The following is a 23,124-nucleotide window of genomic DNA, read 5'->3' as shown; positions in this document are numbered from 1 at the left end:
ATAAGTAGTTGGAGACTGTCTACTTAAATAAGATGGAATTTATCTGTGAAAAGAGTTTTAAGTTTCTAATAGGAAAAAAAATCGACATGTTCCTGCAAATAGAGGCATATTTCATATGATGTTTTCTTTGCTTATTATTAGGGACCGGAAAAATTTGTGGGTTCAATGACCTGTAGCATGAACTTCATAGTTCTACGTACACTCGGTCAAATGTCACTCACTCATTGGCTGCTGTCTTGTGAGACGTCCCAACGTAGCAGCCTGTGATTCGATACAGCTTTGGTTGAGTGTTTGCCATTGGCCAACAGTCATCCAGGTGAATTGTGAGCCAATACCAGAGGCAGCACTGAGGTATAACTATTTGTATTTTAGCCTATGGCGAAATGAATTCGCGAATTTTTCCGGTCCCTACTTATTATATACCATCAGATAAAAAAAAAAAATCCTTTTACTTGTGAGCGGTCGGCGGAAGAGGTGGAGGAGGAGGGAGGATGGACGATGACGGCGTTGACGTCCGTCGTGGTCGGACGACCACCCCCGGGTAACGCGACCTGCGTCGTGCCGCGCATTGGCTCCGGTTACCTGCGCGAGGGATACACCTTGCCGCCGCTGCTTCCCATTCTAACTTTGGTTGCTTGCTTTCCATGGTCCCGTATTGAGTGCGAGATTTTTTTTTCTGCTCTATTAATCCCTTGATCGATATTGCACACGATAAAACTACGTAGTGCTCATAAAAGACTGGGCCATAGTTCTCTTGAGCGAAACCACGTCAAGAACGGGTACCACCACATTGTTTTTTTTTTGACGTGACATCGTCTAATAAATCGATGAACGCCGGCTGCACGCACGAAAAAGTGTCCCGTTACGCTGTGTCCCGTTACGCTCATTGTACGCTTGCGCCGCATCTATCTCTCTTCCACTCGATTGGAACAACCTTCGATTTGACTTTTTCGAGGCACATTAAACTTGAAACACTCCCATTCGTTTTCTACTTTTCCTATCATCGTCCTATCCTTAAGGGGCCCGCCTACCTGGTCACACAGACGGTGCGCAGAGCTTCAGGAAAAACAACGCGATTTCAAAACTACTCAGGATATCCTAGTGGGGTATGTTTACGAAAAGCATTTAAGAGTTCGCTGAGGCCCGAAAAGTACTTTTAATTTTGGATCATGTTTTTAAACTGTATTTCTAGAAGAGTTAAAATGGCTAAAACGCATGTTTTCAGAGTAATTTTTAGGCGTAAAACAACCAGAACAGATTCTTGAAAGCACTTAAGGGGCTTGCATAACACCTTTATCTTCATTTCTCCGCCATATAATGTTACGGTCACCGCTCAAATTTCACAGTTATCCTGTGACGACGAGACGAATGCGCGCCAGTTCAGAGCCTTGCGCTTAGAGGCTATACCGCGCTGTAAGCACCAGCGAGCGTCGCGCTTATCATCCCGCCTCACTAACACACATACACCCCTGACGAGGCGGGCCCCTTAACAGAATAACACAGATTGGAAGAAGTTAAATAGCAAACATGTATAAAAGTTATAGTTAAAAATAATCTCTTCGTTAAAGTAATAAACATATTTGAATTAATGAGTGCAAAATTTATCGATTAAATTGTAGATTTCATTTCACTCCTTCTATGTATCCATACAAAATAGTGATAATTCAATAAAATGATTCGATTTTATTCATAAAAGTATGCTATCATTTCATCAATGTTTTATTATGACGTCACGTTAAAGTATCGTCCGTAAACCGACTTTACAGACAACCAATTTTTTTTCTTCCTTAAGCCGCGTTATGGAAAAATTATGCGTGAATTTTTACGATGCGCGCGCGCCATGCAACGCAATTTTTCACAGGAAGATGGCGGACCCGCGTGTATGAACATAAACCCATATGTAGTCACTTACATAAAAACATAAAAATTAGGGGACATACCATCCGTATTTGAGTGCCAAATAAAACTAGGATAGTGAAACTACCCTGGAATAGATTTGGTGAATCAAAATAGTCATATATAAGAGTATTACAACTTTATAATACACATTTACAATACACTGTTCTGTCTGGCTTCGGAGCGCAGTGGTTATCAAACTAAAGGTACGTAGTTCCAAATTAGGAAGTGGATTTTTTTTTTTTACTTTTTTTTTAAATTACAGGTAACTGGATTATACCAATTGTGCTTTAAGCAAATATATGAATACATTTTATTTGGTTATCGTATTGCTATAATATTATTAAGTACATAGCTCAGTCCATTGGATTATTTCATACTAGTTAGGTCAATATAATTTTTTTTCTTAAAGTTACTAAAAATTAATTACGTTTCTTATAAAATGAATTTGCATAGGTAAATAAATATAAATGAATAATAGTACAACTATCCTTTAATATTTTATAATTTATAGTCATCTAAAGTGTGCGGAAATTATAACTTTTTAGTGAATTAAACAAGGTGGGCAGTGTCTTAGTAAAATTCCTTGTCAAAAATCAGGTCCAAGCAGGTTTAGTAATTCTTAAAGTATTTTTCTTTATGTAGGCTATTTATCGTAGACTTTTCATATAGTTTACCTTTCGATCTGCAAATCGAATAATTCGATAGTCGACGTAGCTGCCCCGGTAGAGAATTCCAGCGGCGGGTGCGGATCAGAATTTTAGTGAATGATACTGAATACTGGTCTATATAATTAAAAATATTTATTTATATGAATTTTAGAGTAGTATATTTAGGTATGTTTTGGGACAATGTATTTCTGATGGGACGACAATTTTGTGGTGGATTGCTGTGGTGGCTTGCCAATCGTGAGGAATAGGCTATATTCGGGTGTGTTCGCCTCTCGGTGCCTATGATTGGGAAGCGTATTTCCAAACCCTAGGTTGACTCGCGTGCTGGCCCTTGAAGCGCGCTGTGATTGGTCGCGGGAATGTGCGGGGTGGAGGAGGGTGTTTACGGCTAGTGTCGCCACGGGAAGGGGGTCGCGCCCTGGCGAATTTTTTTGACGGTGACGGTTGTATTGATCTTGGAGGGGGAAGGGGAATAAGGATGCAAGTTAACAAATAGGTGAGTGTGAGCATGTGTACTATTGCAGATTCTGAAATAGACTTATCAAATATTATTTCAGAAGACTGACGATGCAAAATTCAAAAACGGTAACAATGAAATTAACAGTCTCGTTCAGGAATAACCAGCAGCACACGGAGAAAACCAACAAAAATACTGGCGTCAGGAACACTTGGAGAAACCACAGTGATAATCAGTAGCACACAGAGAAATCCAACAAAATATTAACAGGGACAATCAGAAGCACACAGAGAAAACCTTCGTACGTCTTGTTCAATCAAAATCAATGAAACACAAAAAATTATATGTAAAATGAGAAGTTCACAAGATGGCGGAAGTTTGTTTTTTTGTAACTGGGAACCGGGCTGATCGCTCGCTGTACTATCGGGCTCGCTGATAGTAATCAGCTGCGGCCTAGTAGTACCGTTTTTAATTTTTACTTTCCAATTACACGAAGTTTCCACGTTGAAAACTTGCTGCCTTGTCTGACACAGCCTATCCCAATTTTTGAAGTGAAACTTCTAATGCGACTTCCAACAAGGTTGCGTTAAACGTTTAACGCTACCATGGAAGGGGTATGAAAGCACTGTTGCGTTAAACGTTCAACGCTCCTGGGGAGGGGGAATATAAAGAGACAGAGCGAGAGTGAATGCGTGGCACTCGAACGCATGCGCGTAGTATGTATACCTGTTACAGGCCAGCGCGAGCGTTAGCAACGAGTAGCGTCCAATATTCCAAGCACATGCGCGTGGTATTCTTGCTGTGCAGCGAAGTAAACAGTGTGAACGTCGTGAAATTAGCTGAAATACGTACTTGTTGTTCTATTTTATTGTTCTATTTTAATTTATAATATTAATTATTTCATTTACTTGTTTTTTTTTTTAGTTTGGTTTTATACAATATGATTTCACTAAAAATCAATTTCTGCCCCTTCCTATTTTCATTTCCACATTACGAAGTTTCACTTCTTCCGCCCGGAGGGACTCCACGCACTATTTTTTTTCTCTCTTTCTTTGGACGAGGACGAGGGAAGAGGGGGGGGGGGGGGGGGATCTTCTTCGAAAAAGATGTTAGGTTCACAGCAAGCGCGGACGCGGCCAGGAAGCGCGGACGGCGACAACGCAGCCTCCGTCAGGTCTTTGGGGAGTTATCGGGAGGTGACCGAGTGTGCTGTGTATGACCCTCCCCCCCCCCCCCTTCATCCTTTCGTAATCCTTCTCTCTCTCTTCCTCCTGCCGGACGTAGCGCGTCGACGGTGACGCGAGGGAGACAGGGAGATAGAGAGAGAGGGTAGCACCCTCCCTCCCTTATGTCCGCCCCTCTCAGCCCCGCGCGACCAGCCCCGACCCAACCCTTCCTTCCGGCCGGGCGCCGTTTCCGGCGCGGGAAGTGACGTCACCACACCTGGGCGTCCGGCAGCGCGCGCCGAGAGCGGGCGCGCGGAGTCCCCCGGCCTGACGGGGGCCGCCCCCTGGATTTACGACGTCCGGGGGGTCTACCGGGTACTCTGCGGCCCGACGCTGGGTGCCGCTGTTCCGCGAGGAATCCGACCCCTTCCCCTGCCTGACCCCGGCATACCACACACCGTGCGCTGTGCGGAGCTTCTTCGCGAGAAACCACGTGATTTGAAAACCGCTCAGCGTACCAGAACGGGTGTATGTTTGCGAAAACAAATTTACGAGTACGCCGAGGCCGGATGAGTAGTTAGTTATGTTCCTGGATTTCACTTTAAAACTATTATTTTTTTTTAAAAAGAGTGACAACGGCTAGATTTCTTGTTTCCAGGATAATTATTAGGCACGAAAAATCCAGTAAATATACGCATTTACACCTCTTATCTTCGTTTCTCCTCAATTAAACCCCACAGTTGTCCAATGCACGACGAGAAGACTGCGATCCAGTCCACATCTTTGCGCTTAGAGGCGATACTGCGCTAAAAGGGTACTTGCGAGAACCTTAACGCCCTTTTTTAAACTCGTCCTTCGCTCATCACGAAGACATCGACCCCCGCGTCATGACTAGAATGACCGTAAGGTCGACCTGCAAGTTTTCGCCCAATGCATCCTCGCTTCTTTAGGCTGGCGTGCGAAAAAAACCTCGAGGGAATTTTTTTTTTTTACAGTTTTTCCCTAAAAATGTATACTTTTCGCATATTTATCACGCTCGGCATTATTTTTTTTTTTTTAATTCTACGTTAAATTTTGTATTTGAGTTTTGTATTATAAGTTGATTTGCAACATGAGAACACATGAAATTTTGCTCGTTTCCGAGGTTACATGTTTACACAACATTGGCGAGTACTGAAGGACTCGTTCACGTGTTTTTATTCCCCCCCCCCCCCCCCTGCGGTAAGGCATTCCGCGTGTGAAGGTAGGCCAAATTTGAATGCCGCATTACCATGATAGCCATCGTCATTTCATGACCCGTTTCTAAGACTTGACAATTTTCACTTGTCTCGCAACTTAACATAGGCCTAGCGATTTTTTTTACCCCCCCCCCCCCCCCCCCCGTCAGAAAATTGTCGTGTATTCTGTCCACCCTCGTCGAGCTTTCAGCGGTCGCATTATTTAGGCCCCTGGGGGAGGGGGTGGCAATAAGTGGGGGGCGTGGCAGTGTTGGGTTTGCGTGCGGCTGCATGAGTCTGTGGGGAAGGGAATGAGGGGAGGGGGGTGTCTAGGGTCGATCTTGACCACAGGGCGAAGGGAGTGGCATTTCTTCTCGACCCTCGCCTTGTGGTCAAAGAACCCCGCTGTTCACATCACTGTAAATGTATTCGTAAGGCGAGGAAATAGCGGCCGCGGACTATTTGTGAAACCGAATGACAAATCGGTCTTAAATCTCAGCATTAACGCTCACGAAACCCAGTATATTTCCAATTCTTTTACAGTAAATATTCATTCTTTGATTGCTTAACTGGAAGAAGAAATTAAATTTATTTAATTAGATGAAACATTTTTTTTCCTATTTTTCTGGCCTAAGCCAGCCAGCCAAATCATCCCCTAAGCCTTAGAACGTGTCTTACCTAAACTATCCCACAAAAAAAGTAACCGCTTCCCAAAACATATTTCTATGGTAAGCATAAATAAGTCAAGAAAAAGGAGTATAAGTCACAAAATAAAAAAAAGTTAAATATTATGCTTTGGTAACACGAAGAGACCGCTGCTGTGGTCATAGCATAGTGTGTCTCGTCCAGTGTGTACAGTGTGCATTTAAATGTACATTCAGTCTACTATTTCCCAAGCACTATTTCTGCCATTAGCGCATTTATTTTTTCGGTGTATTCTGTTGCCAGACAAATGCCTGTAAACTTTATGATACAATAAAAAATTTTAATGTATATGAAAGTTTGTGTTTTGTAAGGGAAATTTTGAAATGAGGATTTTGGATATACGTTATCTTGTTATATTTAATCAAGATCATCATGTGATAATATTAATTTTTGCTTCTAAGGAGACGTAACTGTAAGATGCCATATTGGTTTTAACCATTTATATCAAAAAAATATATAATTAAATATTAAAAATAGTTACTCATTTCGAGCGTAGCACATAATTTAACGGAACGCCTTGTTATTAATTGTGTCTAACTGCTATAAATAGTTTCTTCTGTGAAATAATAATTAGTATTTAGCTATTTTTTCATTCTTTCAGAATGACTACAACTTCAATAATACCAACAATAGGTACTATTTTACTGTCTTAGAATAAGCGGACGAATACCGAAATAAAAAGGAAATATTAAAAATGATGACAATAACGAAATAATGTTTTTAACGTTAAAAATCCAGGCAGTCTCAATCCGGCCTATGCAAAGGTAAGTAAATGTCATCAGAGTTTTTACGACAAACATCTGGTTTCTATTTATAATATTAGTCAAAAGTTTCTAATCCCAAAGGGATAAAAATTCAAAACTTGACTTGGACTATTTTCCTTTGGCTGTGTAAAGTTAACAAAGCCGCGCTAAAAAAATATATAGGAATTCCTCGGTGAGAATTTACACAGTTAAAACCAGACAAATTTTCATCGAGATAATACTTTCCGAGAAACACAAAAATACTTTTTTCAACGGTTTTATACAAACGGAACCAAATAAAAACGAACATTTTGTTTTTCTTTACCACCTAATAGCTCACTTAACATTTGATATTTAGGTAGGGCCATAACACGGAGTTACGAACTGTCAGGAGACGAAATGCTGTGACGTATTTAAATATCCATTTTATTTTACCTCACCAGCGCCATAGTGTCACAGCCGAAACCTTGCGGAAAAAATCATTCACCACATCTGATGTTGGTTACAATGTAATGTTATTTTGTCAATTGAACAGAAATATTTATGTAAAGTTATAGAAATTATAAATTTTTACAATTACATAAAAAAAACTGTATCACTACGAAATAGTATTCTCAATAATACTAGGTTCGGATTCTTAGCCGGGCATGTATGCTTTGTGTTGCCACCGCACCTCCAAGAGTTAACGTTATTTTAAACCGTTCCTTGAATAACTTTCCATTATTAAATGTGCACATTAATAACAATATTAAAACAAAATAACATCCAATTATTGGACATTCGATTATATTTTCCATGTTTTTAAAAAAAAATTCTGGTTGAATGAAAATTCAATTACAATTTAGAATTATGAACAAACTTTCCTAAAAAATTTTACTCGGTATTGTCTTGAGAAACGTGTTTAATAAATGCAAAGTTGCAATATATTTGTTGTGGTATTACAAACTATTTATTGTCAAATGGTTTACAAAGGAATTTTTTTTAAGTAGATAACTTTTTTTTTTCTTCTGTGCAGTAATTAGCTATCTCTGTCGATAATCAAAAGTCACTTCGGCGAAATACAGTGTTCGCAGCAACCCCTGGGCGCAGTTCCTCGGGTTGTCTTCCCCCCTTTGCGAACTGCGAACACCGAAGGGCCAACATCGCCAGCTCTCCACCAGTTGACCTTGCCAAGGTCACGAACCCGGAATCTCTCTCTCATTCGCCGAGTCACGTAAACGATCCCGACGACGGCAGCGGGAGAAGGAACACGGTAGGAGTGGAGGGGGGAAGGACAAAAAAAAAGAAGGCAAAAGGCGGAGTGTTTGGTAATGAGGACGTGGAGTTCTTGCTCGCCTTTCCCTGCGAGTCTGTTGTGTAGGGTTTGGTGCGGGGAAGGGGGGAGGGGGGGGGGGGTCCTTCCAATGCCTTCCCGCGATTAGGCGCGGGTCGGACGCGAAGTGGGTCACTCGGTTCGCCCGCTGGAACTCGCCGCCTCCAGCCGCCGCCTGGAGGCGCGCTTGACCGCGGCTCCAGTAGCGGAGCTGGTGTCCACGTGTGCTTTTAAATGATCCTTGCAGCGAGGAAGACTGATCTGAAACAACGCCAACGGAAGTAAGCTTAACCTTCTGGGTCGTAGCCGTGTCCTTGGCGAATAATTCACCGGACGTTTTCGGTCGACATTGCAGTCGCCATCATCAGGGAGCAGTTAACCTACCGATTACACTCATTCGCCAAGGACGCGGCTACAACCCGGAAGCCAAGCTAACTTCAGACAATGGCCGCGAAAGCCTGCTAACATTACTAACGCCATCCTTACACTGGATGGTCTCAGAAAAATATCAAGGATAAAAAAAAATACTTGAATGCATAAGCACACGCAGAACCGAGACAGTTATCAGCTGCATTTTCCAGATTGTCTGTTTGTCGGGCCCGTCTGTGCTTCGCTGTACTGTCAGAGTTGTTTGGTTTTTCTTGTATTTACAGTTATTGTCGCAGCTGTGTCGCCGTTGTCAGCCCACTCTGTTGGTCTGCGTTGTTATTTTTTTATATTTTTTTTTTCCTGGCAATTCCTTCCACAGGATTCTTTGCGCCGTCCAGGCTGTTTGTTCTCCGTGTTTTTTCTGCGTTCGTCTTTGTTGTTCACTATTAAGGTTGCCATGACAACCAGCGTAAACCTTCAATGGCGTGCGTCCGTACAATTGTTTTAAATCACTATCGTCAAATATTGTAATAGGGACAATATGGGGAAACTCGTAAGAAATTTGCGATACAAAGTGATATCAGCGAACTTGGCGGTGTGGAGTGTACCGACGTTTTAATACTATGTGTTTTAAGTCCGTGAGAATAATTACAGTAGTGGCATCTAGCCTGGAGTGGAAAACAGCTGGAAAGCAATGCAGAAAATGGTCTCCCGCTTCGCCAATGACAACTGGTAAGAGTTTCCCATATTGTCGCATTGCCACTCAGCTGAGATCACTTGTTACCTATTGCCATACTGAAACATCCAAAACATTGTGGGAATAATTCATTGACCACGCCTAGTGATGGTGAGTGTGCATGAATTGTAATTTTCGTCTTAAAAAACCGCAGTCACCGTTGTGGAAACAGTTTTAAATGACCTAGCTCCTACTGTTTGAAATAGGCTACAACAAAATGAAGTAACACATCTGTAACTGGAAGCTGTTGTGAATTATTTAACAATCAAGGATTGGATCTATAAAAATAAGATATGCACTCCACTTTGCAGAGGTAATACACAAAATTAAAAAAAATCATGGCAAACGGAATCTTAAAAGTTTTTGATCAAGTTATGCCTATTAATCCTCGTGTAACAAAATAAATAACTTTAAAAATTTTTACCGAGGTTTCAAAAAAAAGTTGAAAAATATTAATGTCCGTCCCTATGGTGCCAGTAAACGATTATTGCGTTTAACTTAATTTTGGAATCATTGAGCTTCAAAGACATATACAACAACAAGGGATTGGGCCATTTGTTTCCTCAAATCTTATTTACGAAGAAAAACATTTGTAGGAAAAAAACTATATAAGGAAGGTGAATTCAGAGATTCAAATATAGGCAAATTTGTAATTGGCAAGGCCTACATTATTCATCTCTACATAAGCACCACCAGCTACAATGTTCTCAGAATGTTATTTTAGCACATCAAAGAACTAATGTGACGAAAAGATAATTGATTTTATCCTAAAAAAATTGTTAAATAATTAAAGAGCAAAAACAAAGAAATTTGTGAACGAGAGACACGAACGTGATTATGGATCTGAAATCGGAATCTCGATTTTGAAAAAAAAAAAAAAAAAAAAAAAGAGAAATCAACCTACCACTGATAAAAAAATCAAAGATGAATCTTCGGTATGCGAGTACGACTCGTTACTTACCTGATTTCAATCCCTCATTTTTTTTTCCCCCGTTTTTCTCGTGATAAGAGACGTAACGAGTAAATGCCGCATCGAAATTTTCAGCGACGAAGGGAGGAAAATTAAGACCGTGCGGAACGACCGATAACAGAATACAAAGAATGGATTGAACGGCGTGGTCCCGGCGAAAGGTTTTTTTTTTTTTTTCGCACCATGAATAATGCAAGCAGGCAAGTGGCCGCGACACGGCAAGGGGTGTGCTTGGTTGAGGAGAATGAAGAGGGGGGAGGGGGGAGGGGCGTGTAATTAGAGCAGGGGGTCTCGAGGTGTGAACAAGATGCTTATCGGCCTTGTCTGCCGGCACGGAACTCCTGACTCCCCTTTAAGACGTCAAGCAGCGGGGTGAGAGACGAAGAGAGTTGAAAAAATATATGTGTGTATACCGTTCCGAAGCTGAATTCAAAAAAAACCTGCCTCGCGTGAGACAGGTTGTAAACTTTGGCACCCACAGAGTTTATAAATTATTCTAAAAGTACACTCTGTGGCAGTTTTCATGATAATTGTATCTCAGAGTCTTAAAATAAAATCAGTCCTACGTTTGCAATTTCGATTCCAACCCTTTCATGGATGCATAAAAAAAAAGGGCTGTGTACTAATTTCACTAATGAAGTTCAATGAAGGTGTTGTGGCTTAAATTTGACGAGCCACGAAAACACAATGTATAAACATGATACCGGGCTTTAATTACGTAAAAACAGGAGGGGTTGTTTGATACTTATGATTAAACACAAACATTTTTTTTTTATTCAGCTTTATTCGTGTATAAAAAATTTACATTGACGAGAAGTAAACACAACACGCATACTGGGCTAACGAAAGAACTGTCTCAGCGATTTCGGAGAAACAATTTTATCATGTTGTTTACCCCATGACAATTTCTAAGTAATAATTTCTATCGTTTACATAAATATGTGTGTTTTTACAACACGCGATCTAAGTCAACTGCTATTACAACCTGTTTGTGATTAAAAAAAAAAAAAAACCTGTAAAACCAAAGTATAATTTAACTATCACAACTAATGATATTTTTTTTCCAACCTGTTAAAATTAGCTTACATTAACAGTGTTAGCTATTTGAAATAACCGTGTATATATTTTTACTGTTACAAATTTTTGTAGGTTTATGAATTTGGTGTTAATATGCAGTTGAGTAGAAAACTTTATTAACCATATTCGTTACACAAAAAATTCCATGTAATCACATTCAACTCTGATTAAGCACGTTATTTGTGAGATATTAGTTAATAGTTCAAAAGTATCAAGTTGTGGCCAATTTACAAATTTCAAACAATTACCTCTCCTAATGCACACTTGAATCTGTAGTCAACATCTTGCATCTCGCCGCTCCATACAGAATGAGAGAAAAACTGGAAGAAATGTAATCTGCACGTATCTCATGACTTTACACTATAGATTCTTATTTTAAAAATGGAACAGAAATATTCATGTAAAATTACTGATAATTGTAAATTTGCACATTTATATAAATTCAACTGCATCATTACAAAATAGCGTACGCAGTTATACTGGGTTCAGATATTTACCCGGCCCTTAACGCTTTGTGTGGTCCAGTACCTCTGATAGTTACAAGTTTATTTCTAATAGCTTTCCAGTATTAACTGCGCACACAATAGGCATGATACAAAAAGATAAAGCTGAATTGTTGAATATTCGATTATCTTTCCCATGGTTTAAATATATATATATATATATATATATATATATATATATATATATATATTTATGCTCGAATAGAAACATCAGTTAAAATATATATTAAGTGCGTTAGTTTTCGTAAGAAATAAGCACTCAGTATTATCTCGAAAAACGTATTTCGTATATGCAAAAATAACGATAGCCATGTATTGTACAAAGTTACAATATCTTTCTTGTAGTAGGCTATATCAAACTATTTGTTGGCAACTGGTTTCCAAAGGAATATCTTGTAAAAGGAAATAATATTTTTTTTACTGTGAATTCTATTAGCAATGACGTGTAATTTTTTTTTTTGGTCCGGCAGGATGAACTCACGCATTAAAGAAAAATAACTTAACTCAACCATGCCATTCTGTTGCCCTGACTACGGGGATCTGCAATCCCCCCCCCCCCCCTCTTCACAGCCCTTTCGAGCCCGCACCCTCTCTCAGGTCCTGCATACAGATATCCACCAGGCGGCAAGACGCACAAGTCTAGAGAGAGAGAGAGAGAGAGAGAGAGAGAGAGAGAGAGAGCTTGCCCAAAAAGAGTGCTGCCGCGGAGTGTTGGTTGGGATAGATTGTAACCATCACCACTGCTATCACTCAGCACTCTAAACTTGCGTTCTCGGGGAGTCGGTGTTTCCGAAACCGCAAATTCAGTAGTGGCTTCCAGCACACAATGCGCAATCGTGTTCGTCGTCGTCGTGCTCTAAGAATTTTTTTTTAATTTGGCAAAACCCCTGTTGTAAGAGGTACTGGAATCTTCATAAGAGCACAGAAGGGATAGAATAATATCCATATATGCTACCTGTCTCATGTCCCTGTTCACTGTTAATGTTCCACACACACATTCATTTTCGTAGTACAGTTCTACGGATGTAATAGTTTCTGCTTCTGACCAGCTCATCTTCTCGAGCGGACTGAGCACTGTGTGCTCATGAACGAACCAGCTCGCCGGCTGTGCTCCGCCAGACCGCACCGGCTCACACAGGTAAAGTGAGCCGTGCAGTGGGAGATGCAGTGGTGAGGGGAAGGAGAGTGGACATGTGAGAGTCCCACTTGACTCTCACAACCACTACTCTCCCGAGTGCTTGCCCAGCTGTCCGCACGGGTATAGTGCCGCGACTTTTGTATCTTTCCCTAGTTGCTATCCCGTCTACAATACCCGTGTAATCGCTCCTTCAGGGACTGTGCGCGATACGTAAATAAGGGGAATGTGGGGGGGGGGGGAGGGTTCCACGACGAGTCGTTGCCCCGAGTAACCCACTGGCTCGCGGTCGTTCACACATGCCCTTGTTTCCGAGGTTCCGTCAGGAATCGTGTCCGAAGTGGCTCCCCTTGTGGTTAGAGGGGGAGTATGTGTGTTCTTTCCACGAGCTAGTCGACTTGAAGGATATATCCTCCACCAGGATGTACCACCGGCGGAAGGGTCATCGACCCCACAAGCTGGAGGCGTCGACGGCAACTGCCGGACGGAGGTTGAGACCTTTTTTTCCTGGCGCCGACAACCAACACACGCGCTTCGCCCCTCCTCCTGTTCCTCCGCCTTCGCCCAAAAGACGCCATTAAGGTGGACGTTGCGATTGGTCCAGCCAGGTGAACCTCAACCCCCCTCCTTTTCCAAACTTCCCGGTGTGAATGTGTGTGTGTGTGTCGGCGCGCGCGCGTGCTAGCGGCAATCGAATCCGCATACTTGGGTTGTCTCTCTCCAGTCGTCGCGGTCCAGTTACCCCGCGGGGCGTGGCGGATGCCCCTCCGGGCTTAAGGTACCGGAGGCCGTCGACACCCGGATACTTTCGAACGTGTGTCGCTTTCACGCCGACAAGGCGGATATTTCTTTTTTTTTTCCAATTTACTTTGCACGCGTTCACGGAAAACGACGCAGCTGGTATTCGGCATACCATTGGTCTGTTGCGTTGTACCCCGAAACGTCGCTTTCTTAGAAAAACCCTTCTAATGTATATTTCGGTGTGATACCAGCAGGTTTGAAACGAAAGTCAAATAACTTTTTTTTTTTCACATTTAGTCGACCAGATACCTGTTTCCAACACCTGACGAACTCGAGGGACGAGGACTCCTCGGCAGAGCCTTCTTTGGCAAACCCCATACCGTCGACTCGAGGAGGCAGAAGGCTGCCTTGGTGTGGAGAGGATGCATATATTAGCATCCCCATGAGCCCTTCCCGCGGACCTGGTGGATTGTACCACGGATGCTACAGCCGGCAACAGCTGCGACACCTGAAGCGACATTAACCCTTCCCATGCAAGGGACTCCCAGTGTATACGGAACGGGGCAACATCTCAGCAAATCCTGCAACTGCTGGATTTAACGGCGGCAACTTCTCCCGCGAGGACTGTATTGCCACCAAACACGGGCTCCCCGGAGCCATGGATACGCGTCATTCCATCGCAACTCGGAGGTGTTTGGGGGAAAAGCTAAATTGAGAGGCTGGTGCAGCCCATCCCGCAGATTCATTGCCGCCTCCCTCGCAATTCTTTGACCGTTCGGCTAACCTGTGGTTGACTCAAAGGAAATATCCCCCTATCCTAGGAGTATATCACAAGGCGGTCAACCAAGTGTGCCACCACCACATCTCTGATGGGATTCCTGAAACAACCCGGGGAGCTTGCATCCAGCATGTATGGAACGGACAGTCAGCACGTGCCAGGGCATTTGTTTATGTCCGGCATTTGAAACAGACGTTTTCTTCACCTAAACAAAATAATTCCGAGGACACCCGAAGGCAAGTATTCGTTAATGTTCGGGCATGTCGAATACTCGGCGTGAATCGTAGGCATCCAGCATCTCTGCCAGCTCGTATGGAACGGACAGTCAGCACGTGCCGGGGCAAGCAGATGCGGTCCGTGATACCCCCCACCACCAGGTGAGCCAAGGCCGGCAGGAAGCCGGGGGGACACTGCCCGGACGTCCGGCGATCCGCCGCAGCCTCTCGTGGCGGGGCACGCCCCTCCGGCGCCGATGGACCAACCCCCCTCTCTTCCTGCGCCGGCCGGACGAGCTGTGCACGCACGAGGCATCCTCGCGGGCACACCTCTCTCTGGCCGGAATCAAACATATCAGAGGCCGTGATTGCACATGCCATTACAGCTTTATGGCCAGTTACAGCAATTTTCTAGCTTAATAATTACGGATTTTCAAGATGGTTGCCGTTACTTAAATTGCAATAGTGATATAATTCAAAATGGCGAAACATTTATTTTATTGAAATGGTATTGAATTTTTTTTTTTAAATTTAATTTTTGAAATGTTCTCCACATATTTGGGATTATAGGTAATTACAGATTTTAAAAATGGCTGCAAGAAAGGAAAATTTCAATGGTGAGGTCATTTTTTCAAAATGGTGAAAGTTCTGGAATACAAAATGGCGGGAATTTTCAGAAATCTAAATGATGGATGTGACGTCATCCAAGATGGTGGTCAGGACCAAGTTCATCCAAGATGGCCACTGCGACATCACAATCCAAGATGGCGGTCGGCACCCGCGGCCACCACGGCCTGAAACCTGGCCTTGGATCGACATTTCTATACTACCGCATAATGTATTTTTTTTTTTTCAGTGTTTCAAGTGTGGTCGCCTTCCGTGATCATGGTCCGACTACATTTTATGTTGCGCCGTTGTGTTTATGAGCGCTGAACGAAGATCATCGGGATCTTCGAGATGACCCGACATTACAGGATGTTCATGACGATGATCTCCGATCGACACAGCGCGAGCAGATTTGACCGAATTTTTTTTCGGACTTACTGAAGGTTATTATTGTAATCAGGCGTAAATGTTAGATAATAATTTACAATATTTCGGATGAATACAATATATAGGGTATTTTTAATTTGTTTCTATTACTTATATTGAATATTTTTATTTTAGTTTGAGAATAAAATGAATACATTAAACTTATAGTAAAAAAAACAGCTTTTATCATTGAATGAACTAAAAATTTAAAAAATTAACTTTAAATATAAGTTCTTCGTCCAACAGCCAAATAATACACCACAACTCTGTATAACTAAAAGCGTGGGGTGCTCTCTTCATTATTTTCGTAATGACTATATCCTAAAATTACTCGTAGAAATTTTAAGGCAAATGATACCAAGCACAACCTGGGCATAGATCACGTGGAGGGGGGCAGTGGGGGAATCAGGCCCTCTGCAATTAAGAAGGGGCCTGCCTGCACTTGTAAATGTGTGACTGTGAAATGTGTTTGATGTCAAAACAATGTCTTATGGAAATCGTGCTGTATATTTTTTAAGTTTTCTTCTAATGGCACGCGTGTAGGCCAAAATACGGCCACCGCATCCGGATATGACGTGTCGGTTAACCCCACGTGCAATATTCTCAGGCCACCCCTCCCCCCACTTGTAAGTTTTCGTGGGCCACACTTGTGAATCCTACAGATTTGCACCCCTGAAGCACCCTATTACTAATTTTAAGTTCATATATTAATTTTAGTTATGACATCCTTAAAATTTTCGTATTGACTAAATCATAAAATTAGTGATAAAAAACCTATTACAAATCATATCGTTATTACTGATAGAAAATATCAGACAAATGTTATCAAGCACCCCACGTTTTCAGTTATACATATTTGTAGTGTTATATTTGGTTGTTGGGCAAAATGCTTACATTTAAATGTTTATAAGTTTTGTTCATTCAACTATAAAAGCGAGGTTTTTTATTTTTTTATAACTATAAGTTTATTTTTTGTAATCTTACACTAAATGGCAGAAGAATCTCCTCGGATTAAAATGTAATTTTACACTTACACATGTTTGTTGGTGTATTTTAACTCCTGTGCTCAAGTAAAAATACCATCAAAAGTGTAAAACGTGCAAATGATAAATATTTCATAGCTGTTTATGTATTATTACTATATGATATATAATTTCACTTATGTATGAAGGTGTATATTTACAAAACTGCCAGTTAATATTATTGCGTCTTTGAGTAAATTTACAATAAAAATGAATATGTTAACTTGTACTATTTCCAAAAAATATTTTAATATTTGTAATTTGAAAAAAAAAATTCTCTACGGATAATTCTAATTTATTTGCTTTAATTGTTGAAGTAAACACTTCCAATAACCTGGGTGATTTAACGGATCATCAATCCCACGACTTTATAGTTGTTCTTATGTCTTACTTGCTTGTCCATCGTGCACACTACCTGTAATGTAAGTGTCTAACGGGCATACCACTATCGATACCCAATGTGTATTAAATGTTTTTTTCTACTGTAAAAGTAACAATACTATTGTTACGAGTGGGTAAAACAGGTCCGGAAAGGATATCCCAAATGAAGGTATTATTTACACTACTAATTAAATTATAAAAATTTAATTGTGTGTGTATCCAAAAAGTAATCACAGTTTTTGATAAGTCCAGTATTCACTCCCCCCACTTTAGATCGGATCGACCGTGTATCTCTACTGCTCGTGCATTACCACGCACCTCGGGCCCAACGCACTTCTTCGCACGCGAAACAACCGTCCCGGATGCTCCGACCTTGGCGCACGAAGAACGCTCGTCAACCCGGTTATCGCCTACCAAGGGGTCGCTCACCCTCTTTCACTTCAATGGTCTCGCAGGTAAGTCTCCCCGAGAACAAAAACCTGCCGATTCCTGCCCTGGAAAGGTCTCGCAGCCTCCCGGAGTTCCGCGTCATCAGAACCCCCGACCTGGACTCTAGAAGCTTCGAGAACAGTGGCGGGTTCTCTGGGAACGCGCCGAACCTTCGAGAGACGCGGAGAATCTCCGGGCTCAATGGGATAGCGCGTGGTAAGGGGAAGGGGATGGTGATGCGCTGCTGTGGGGACGCACCACGACGCCGAAATACCACAACGCCGAACGTACAATAACGCCGAAAACCACAACGCCGAATGCCAAATTGACTAAAACGCTGACAGCTAGAAAACTGCTGTGTGCCACAACGCCGAATTACCACAACGCCGAAATACATTAACACCGAAAAATGTCATTGCACGACTGCCACAAAGGTTAGGTTAGTTTAGGCTAGGTTAGGCTAGGCTAGGTTAGGTTAGGTACACAAATTCATTCAGTTGTTTTTCATTTTGCTCCTGTGCCCCCCCCCCCCCCCCCCCCCTCCCCGCAGCAACATTTTTCGGCGTTAGGTACTGTATTTCGGCTTTGTGGTACACAGCAGTTTTCTAGCTGTCGGCGTTGCGGTCAATTTGGCATTCGGCGTTATGGTATTCGGCGTTATTGTACGTTCGGCATTGTGGTATTTCGGCGTTGTGGTAACGACCCCCGCTGCTGTTAATTGGATTACCGTGCAGCGGTAATAGAGAGTCGGGCGCTACCTGTTGCGTGGGCTGTGACCAGCATAATCTCTAGCTTCCGTAACAACACTTTTTTTTTGCGGTTGTTGGTATTTTTAAATGTGCACTGAAAAACATTTTACGCCAACAAATACAGTGTACTGACAAAAAAAAATACCCTGATTATTTTAACTCTTGTAAGCAGGGCCGTGGATCCGGGATGGGGATTCACACACACACCCTCCCTCCAACTTCCAGGAATCAATAAACCCATCACCCTGCAGATTTACGCCCCTGCTAGTAAGTGTAATTTAATCTATACATCCAAATCTATAATTAAACGTGTTAGTTATTACAAAAAGTGCACATTTGTGTATTTTTCCGAAGCATGTACCGGTGTTTGGTTTTTTTTCTGGAAACATTTTTGTTAAATTACACAAATTGACTAGAATTTTTTTTTTCAAAATGACTAAAGTTACAAATTTTTTCTACCAGTGATAATTTGCGTTTCAGGTATTGTTTTGAATCGTCCGGCATGTTACTTGCATGGGTAGGGCAAGCTAAATGATTTTTTTTTCTCCCCATCGTGAACCGACCTTTAGTCTTGAAGAAGGACAGATGGAGAGAGAAAAGGGGGTAGGGGGTCATCGCATTCGAAAGGAGGGGTTCGTGCCGTGGCCCGCGACTTCGCATTAGTTCTACCGGCGGCATCGGCGCGACTCTTTTGTCTTCCTCCGCCCGCGCCCTCTCTCTCTCTTTCTTTCCTTCTCTCTCACCTGGTTTATCGCTCGTCGCCTCGTCTCGGAGGTTCCCGCTCTTTCTGCGCGCGTCGTTTATGTCTCTCCCTGGAAAAACACCTATTGATACTCGTTTTTTTTTTTCCGTGCCTCTTTTGACTCACGTTATGCCCACACACACACACACACACACACACGCGCGTCGTTAACTTCCACAGCTGAATGTTCAGTTAGATCAAAACTGTTTTAGCAAACCATCAAACTACTCAGATAATATTTATTGAGGAGACAGAACATTGGGATGAATTTACCTAGTCTACATATATAAACCACAATTAGCGTAAAGCTTCTAAGTGACTTGAATCTGCAAATATGCAAGTAACTCTGTACTGCATCCTGTAATGTGGTGAATTTTTAAAGTGTAATGAATTAATTTATCCCGTTGATTATTTTACTTTTCAAGCTAACCACTTTGAAACAACATTCTGAAGTATAAGTTTGCCAAATAATCCATCACCCCGAACGAACTGCAGTTTAAAGTTGCTTTCGTGGCTGCAGAGTACCGCTTAACTTACCTCAGCTTCATTTGAGGTAGAAATGCCAGAAAGTATTTTAACAATGTAGTTTATAGATATGTATATTTCACCACTTATATCGAAGAAACCACTATAACATTTGTTTCTGGTAAGTTATGCAATGATGCCTTCGTTTATTAAACGAAACGTTTTTGCTGAAAAAGGAATACGTTTTGTTACCGTCGCCACACTTAATTTCTTTTTGTAAATATAACAGAAATATTCGGGTAAAATTATAGATATTTTTAGATATTTAAATTTACATGAAAAAAAAACTGTGTAGTGTAAGCAGTAATACTAAGTTCTGATTCTTTCCTCGGCATTTATTCTTTTGTGTTGTTCCAGTACCTCCAATTGTTAAAGTTATTTGTAAATCGTTCCCTGAATAGCTTTCCAGTATCACACATTAATAAGCATAATAAAACAAAATAAAGACCATTCAGCAAATATTTGATTATATTTTTCATGGTTTAAAAAATTTATGCTTGAATAAAAAATCAATTAATTTATACAATTGTGCGCCAAGTTTCGTAAGAAATGCTCAGTATTATTTAAATATGTGCAAAAATAACAATAGCCATGTGTTGTGCAAAAGATACAATATCCTATCTTGTATAACAAACTATTTCTAGACAACTGGTTATCAAAGGAGTCTTTTGGGTTATAACAGGGTATTAAATAATAAGAAATTCCTTATAAATAACAGCTTAAAATATTGAACGTGAGGGGTGGTAAAAGTGAGGGGCAGATTGATGAAATAATTGAAAGAATTTACTGCAGAGTATTTTACGTAACATACCCAACTTCCCACTTCTGTTTCAGAAGGAGTCAACACCACCAGGCGCTACGGTATTTCTCTACTCTGGAAGTCGTTCAAAGGTTATATTGGTTCCTCTTGAAATGTGCAGCAACCAACAGCCTCAAGAAGATGTGGCAAGAGAGGCATTGCGCGCTCGCAGGTCAAGCAACCTATCTTCGAGAAAGCTCACAGGTTTGCTTGAATGGAACCACTATTCTTTAAATATCACACTTAATAATTGTGTACGGTATCAATATTCCAAGGGTTGTAATTCATTGCTAAATATATACCAAATGGTGGAGAAAAAAAATTAGGAGCCTCGTTTTGTTTATTTATTTATTTATTGAGAAAGTGGTTTTATAAAAGAGAAGTGTTTGCAAGGTTTGATTTTGAGTTATTCGTAGTGTGTTAACATTGTAACTATAAATAAATCTAATTAGTGTTCACTTGAAAAAAATCATCACAAATCGTAGAAATAATAGAAAATAATTTATTTACATTTCCGTTAATTCGTATTGCAAGTATTAACATTACTTGTCCCATTAAAAAATTATCGTTTTCACCGTATACATAGTGATATAAGGCTGATTTGAAAGATAATGTTTGGAGGGAAATATGTTGTCACCCATTTAAAACGTTGTAACCATGTTTGTATAGTGATATGGATTTTAACATGGTTGAACATGGTTAAACAAAATATTTTTAAAAAATTGTTGGCACCCTAAATGTTTATTTATTATTTTATCGTATTATCATTTACCCTTTCTTAGCTAAATAAATTTCGTGATTAAAAATCATATAGGTAATTTTAATTTTGCCAAAATGTTTTCAAACACTTCAATAAACATATAAAACATAATTTATCTCGGTTGTGTGCAATTACAAACAAAATAACTGTGCCAGTGTGTTAATTAATGCAGATTTTTAATATTCGGCGATTTTCCCAGACAATGGGGCAAGAAAAAGCCACAAAGTCTACATCAATAGTTAACCAACTGATCATACGCGGACCATTAATCCCCCTCCAAGGCTAAAAGATGAAACCGAAACACAAATGAAATCTCAACACGACTGTTACACTAAGTGGTATAAATAAAAGTCCGGAATTTTAGTGGTGTAACATTAGTACAAACAACTGAGAATTATATCACAAACCAAAATGGCATAAATTAACGGGGGTAAAGAAATAGGTGTTTGTTATTTATGCTAAAAAAAAACTGTTACCAATAGGACAGCAATAACTTTTAATGTTTGCAATTAGTAATTTTTTAAGTTTGGCCACAACCAACGGTCCCCCAAAATGCACTTTGTGATATTTTTCAAATTATTTTGTTGAAAAGCTTTTGATGTGAAATTTGAAATATTTTACAAACCATTCAATTGAATTAGAAATATGTTGCTCTCTCTAAACGAGTGTCTTGCTTGAAATGGAGGAAAACAATGAGGATGAATACACGACAAACCATAACGTCTAGGTTCTAGAACGCAATACACCGATACATACCTACTTTGGGTTATGACGGCACTAAATACGCTCGTGCTAAAAAAAAAAAAAAAAGGTTTGCGAGACGTAGTGAAGACTGAGCTTCGTAGAAGCCATAATGCAAGCACTTTAATTCGCATTGCGCATGCGCTGTTAAGCAGGTAAAGCGAATAAATGAAACCTTTACTCCGTCATGCACAGCAGCTCGGTGTAGTTTGTTTACATTTTTCCTTCGCGCTGCACGGGCGTAAATAACAGGTCGCATAGGAGGATTTGTGTTCTGTATGAACACCAAACCACTTGTTTAACTGTACAACTGTTAACGTCTGTTTGCGTTGTGCACACATTTATAACCGATTCTTTACGTGAATACGTAATGTGTCGTTTCGAAGCATTTTAAACAACCTATTTTCAGTGCAAAAATATATAGGTATCACAAAACTGTTCAATACGTCAAATTTATATTTTAACTCAACATGAAACACCATTATTTTAATGTATTAGTTTATATTCATTGCACAAAACGACAGTAAAAAAAAACACCTAATAAGTACACACAACTTATAATCTATTACAGTCAAAACTTTGTACACGCGTCTAAAGAGGTTATTTAATATATTTTTGGGTCTAAATTTACACAGTTCGTTGCATGACTCAGTAGATCTAAAAGAAGTACCACCGACTTCAGATGATCGAAGGTCCCACCAAAAAATATTTAAGCGCTCTTAGTTAATGCTAGTGTTGACATAAAAATTGATCTCATAGAGTGTAACAGCTATCATATAAATACGTATAAAGTTGATAATAAACATTATAAATAAATAATGATAGTAATATTGTGAATTTAATAAAAATAAATAGAACACGAAAATAGGATACTATCTATCGCCTTTAAGAGTTAATTTTCAAATTTTCCAAGAGAGGCTATTTCATACGACACTCAGACCTCTCGGCAAGGTCTGTCTCAAAAAAATATATGTGTGTGTGTGTATATATGTGTGTGTGAGCCAGTCTTGCCGTATTCGCCAGTGTTTCACCTAACCTGGGTAACGAGGAAATTCATGTGTTCTCATGTTGCAAATGCATTTATAATACGAAATTTGGACACAAAATTATAACGTAGAAATCTTTAAAATAATGCCGAGCATGATCAATATATACGCAAATTGTGTGTTTCAAATATATATTTCTGGACGCGAATAACACGTAGTTTCTTCAATCGCCGCTAGAATTCGTTGCCGGAGCAGCTACGACAACTA

At 40.6% G+C, this 23,124-nt stretch overlaps 1 long non-coding RNA gene across 1 annotated transcript in view; it reads left to right on the top strand.

The window, feature by feature from the left end:
- The window catches only part of LOC134534967 (uncharacterized), a 963,569-nt gene that overhangs the window by 697,325 nt on the left and 243,120 nt on the right, over window positions 1-23,124 (top strand). Inside the window, exon 4 of the long non-coding RNA XR_010075561.1 lies at window positions 20,406-20,574. This is a non-coding gene — a long non-coding RNA (uncharacterized LOC134534967). The remainder of the gene's footprint in view (window positions 1-20,405; window positions 20,575-23,124) is intronic.

This window comes from Bacillus rossius, chromosome 8, assembly GCF_032445375.1.
Source record: "Bacillus rossius redtenbacheri isolate Brsri chromosome 8, Brsri_v3, whole genome shotgun sequence".
Taxonomy (NCBI): domain Eukaryota; kingdom Metazoa; phylum Arthropoda; class Insecta; order Phasmatodea; family Bacillidae; genus Bacillus; species Bacillus rossius.
The sequence above is the reverse complement of the archived record's forward strand: the minus strand, read 5'-3'. Positions and strand labels throughout refer to the sequence as shown.